The following is a 4,306-nucleotide window of genomic DNA, read 5'->3' as shown; positions in this document are numbered from 1 at the left end:
CAGGTTATTTTAAAGTCACCAGTTCAGTTAAGCCGTGCTTGGAATAGTGTCAGATTATGACTGGCCAAGGAGGATAGAGGATAGAGGAGCACAGATTGTCAAGAGAACTTTCCGAGAAAGAAAACATTGGAAGAATAAGGGCAGGAGTAGTCAGAGGAAGGTGACAACGAGGCAAAATTATAGAAAACAGGTCCTACAAAACTCGGGTTTTTGTGTTTTTTTTTGATTAATCCTCACCCGAGGGTATTTTTTCATTAATTTTTAGGGAGAGTGGGAAAGACAGAAACATGGATGTGAGAGAAATACATCGATGGGTTGCCTCCTGCTTGAGCCATGACCGTGGCCCCAGGCCAGGGAGGAGCCTGCAACCAAGGTATGTGCCCTTGACCAGAATCGAGCCTGGGACCCTTTGGTCCTCAGGCTGATGCTGTATCTACTGAGCCAAACCAAGTAGGGCCAAAACTCAGGCATTTTTAAGAAATCCCACAATGATTCCATCACAGCTATAGAAAAATATGTTTTTGGAGAGAAAATGCAAGAAGCTAATCTGAAGCAAATATTACAATTATACCAAACTAGTAATGCTGCCAAATTTGAACTGTGAAACCAGGTCCAAGAAGGTATATTTATGCAGTTCATTAGGAGGGACTCTGAGCCAAATGGGCTATTTGATCCTATAAAGTTGGACAGTTCTCTATTTTTCATCAATGATGCAGTAATCCTTTTTTTTTAAAAAAGTAAATTTTTCCCTTTATTTTGTTATTTTCCATCACCGTTTATCCCCCATATCCTCATCAGAGCTGTCTGCCTGTTCTCTATGAGTCTGTTTCTATAATTTGTTCTTTCTCTGGCATATATTACTTAGCATGATGTTCAAATACAGTTATTTGTGACAGTACCTTAAGGAGACCCAAGCGAGACTCCACTTAAAATTTGTAAGCATGAGCTTGAGTGCCCTTGTCCACCGCTCCGTTGTGTTCAGGTGGGTTCTGATGGAGTAGAATTCGTCACTGGCTCCGGGGTCTTCTATCGCCCCTTCTCCACATGGATCCTTTGCAGAGAGCCGGCTCCCCTTTCTCTGCTTCCTCCTTGACTTGCTGCACGTAGTCCAGGAAGGCCACCATCGCCTGGTCAAACTTGTTATCCAAGAGAGCACTTTTCCCCCTCGGTGCAGAACAAGGGCAGCTCAGTGAGGTCCTCTGTTAATGACCTCAGATAGGAGTGCTTTCTGCAGAGGATGAGTTGCTCTGAAACTGCAGACCAATTGTGTTAGATGGGCCACCAGCAGCAAGGCTGCCAACCCCCAGCCTGCATTGATCTCACTCCAGCAAACAGGACAGTGGGGACACAGCCCAATCTGAAGTTACTGATGATGGCCAAGGGGCCATCATCGCAGATCTTAGCCAAGCTATCTGGGTCTAAGAGTACGTACTCCACGATCCACAGCTCATCCTGTAGTTCTAATTGCAATTTACTGTAGTCCCTATGGCACTGCCTTTCCTGCTGCTCCAGTGTCTCAGTCTCAGCCTGGGCTGCCTCCAGAGCCATAGCTGCCCTTTCTCGGTTCTTCTCCACCTCCTCCAACTCCTGGACCAGCCTCACTTCCTCCAGCTCCACACCCTTCAGCTCCTTCTGCAGTGCCTCCCTCTCGTCCTCACTTAATCCATCTCTGGTCTCCAAACAGCATTTGTAGTTCTGTCAGATCCTGAGCTGGGCGTCCAGCTGCTCCAAAAGACTGTCAGTACAGTCCTCGCACAGGGTTGGTCCAGGTCTTCACCAGAAAGGATGTAAAAAATGCCCCTCGTGGCTTTTTGGATGCTACTGAGAGTCCCCCAGCAGGGTGAAGTTGCTGGACTGTACCTGGGCATCTTGCCATCAACAGGGAGGGTCCAACCATAGGCACTATCCTGTAGCTTTGCAACATCTGTCTCCACCCTGGAAGTAGAGCCTTCCTCCAGAGTTTCTCCTGGGTGCCCCTGAGCTGAAGGGAACTTCGAAGCTGCAGGTTCTTGGCTGAGGTCTCCCTGGACCAAATCAGCTTCAGGGGCTGGTGGTAGCACTGGCAAATGAAGCAGACGAAGGACATGGTGGAGGTCTTGACTTTCACCGTTGATCCTAAGTTTCCTCTAGTAATCCTTGTAGTCTAGTGAGACTAGGGCCTTGGCCTGGTTATGAACATACTCCTAGTTCAAGGGAACTATCCCAGGTGGTCACTATGATGTTTTTTCTTCTTTTTCTGTTGTTTATTTCTGGAATTTATTGGAGTAACATTTGTGTTAGGTTAGGTGGCTCAGGAGGCGGCGCAAGAAATAGAGACTCCAGTGAATCAGAAAAGAAAGGAAAGGAAAAGGTTTATTTCTGCGTCCCCGGGAGACCCACGTACCCCAAAAGATAGGGCACATGGATTCACGCCAACAGGGAGGGGGGCGCTTTTTTTATACTGCAGTTGGGTGAGGGGCGGGGACATGAGCTGAGGAATTCTCTGCTGCAGGGGATGGGCGGGGGTATGTGGATTAAGGGAGAAGAAGCTGGTACCTGTGTCTTGGCACCTTGATCTGAGAAATTCCAGGGGAAGTCCATTATCTTGTCATATGTCTGCATGTATCAGATCCTGGGCTCTCTCCGACCTAACAATTTGTTAATAAAATTATATAGGTTTTAGGTGTACAATTCTATAATACATCGTCTGTATATAGTGTGTTCAAGTCAAGTCTCCTTCCATCATAATTTATTCCCCCTACACCCTCCACGCCCCTTTGTCTCTGGCAATTACTGTACTGTTGCCTGTGTCAGTGAGATTTTTTCCCTTTAAATCTCTTCACCTTTTTCACCGGACCTGCAACCCCCTCCCCTCTAACAGCTGTTAGCCTGTTCTCTATACCTATGAATCTGTTTCTATTTTGTTTGCTAGTTTATTTCGTTTACTGGATTGCATATATGAGATCAAATGGTACTTGTCTTTCTCTGACTGGCTTATTTCACTTAGCATAATGCTGTCCAGGTTTATCTATGCTGTCACAAAAGGTAAGATTCCTTTTTTACAACTGAGTAGTATTCCATCATGTAACTGTACCACAGCTTTTTTTTTTTAATATATTTTATTGATTTTTTACAGAGAGGAAAGGAGAGAGATAGAGAGTTAGAAACATCGATGAGAGAGAAACATCGATTAGCTGCCTCCTGCACACCTCCCACTGGGGATGTGCCCGCAACCCAGGTACATGCCCTTGACCGGAATCGAACCTGGGACCCTTCAGTCAGCAGGCCGACGCTCTATCCACTGAGCCAAACCGGTTTCGGCTGTACCACAGCTTTTTTATCCACTCATCTATTGATGAGCACTTGGGCTGCACTGTGGGGTTTTTTAGAGGCAAGTGCCAGCACAATCACTAGTGCCACAGATCTCTGGCCTTTTCCACAAATGTCTGGCCCATCTCACCAACTGTAGAATGCTTGCCCACACTTGGTCTACGTGGACCACTTCAGCTACGCCATAGGGGCCTCCACCCTTTTTTTTAAACCTTTGTGTCCACAAAAGTATCTCCCCTAAGCTCTGAAACCTAAAGAGATGTTTTCTGATTCTTGAGAGTATCTGCCCAGAGAAGCACCTTTAAGGTCTATGGTTCAGAAACAATTTTACTCGAAACAAATGAAGGTCACCCCAAGCTATATTCTTGTGGGACGCTGCCTATTGTCTTCACTAGCAGACAGGTGTGGACAAGGAAGCTGGAAGGCTGGTGACCCTTGAAGCCCTGGCAAAGGTCAGAGCTATGCATCCACTGTTTAGTTGAGACAATGGTAGCTGAAGCAACTTCCCCACCAAATAGTCATGTAAATCCTTACTGATAAGATAGGCTGCCTGTTACTGTAACTTGTCTGCCTAAGGGCTATGGGTGGATCCCAAACTGAATAAAGAGAGCACAAGCGGAGTCCATCCTCCTGGGATGGGCTCTCTCCTGGCCCCCCAATTTCAAAATTGTTATCTCTTGTCTCATTTGTGTGCAGCCCCTCTTCCAGATCCTGAACCCTGAACCATGCAGGACGTGGGGGAGACTACACACATTTACACATATTCTCTTACAGATTGACCTGCCTGTTTATTCCCTGTTGTTTATATCAGTAGATTAGCACAAATTTAATATCTTTCAATGAATGTTTTGTTTTAAAATAAGCTCCTCTAACCCTAACCAGTTTGGCTCAGTGGATAGAGCATTGGCCTGCAGACTCAAGGGTCTCAGGTTCGATTCCGGTCAAGGGCATGTACGTTGGCTGTGGGCACATCCCCAATAGGGGGCATGCAAGAGGC

General features: G+C 46.4%; 1 pseudogene; it reads right to left on the bottom strand.

Moving 5' to 3' along the window:
- Positions 1-856: 856 nt before the first annotated feature.
- On the bottom strand, positions 857-2,601 carry LOC107184773 (annotated as a pseudogene).
- Positions 2,602-4,306: the final 1,705 nt, after the last annotated feature.

This window comes from Myotis davidii, unplaced genomic scaffold (genome assembly GCF_000327345.1).
Source record: "Myotis davidii unplaced genomic scaffold, ASM32734v1 scaffold368, whole genome shotgun sequence".
NCBI classification, from domain to species: domain Eukaryota; kingdom Metazoa; phylum Chordata; class Mammalia; order Chiroptera; family Vespertilionidae; genus Myotis; species Myotis davidii.
Note: the sequence above shows the minus strand (reverse complement) of the source record. Positions and strands in the feature narration are given on the sequence as shown.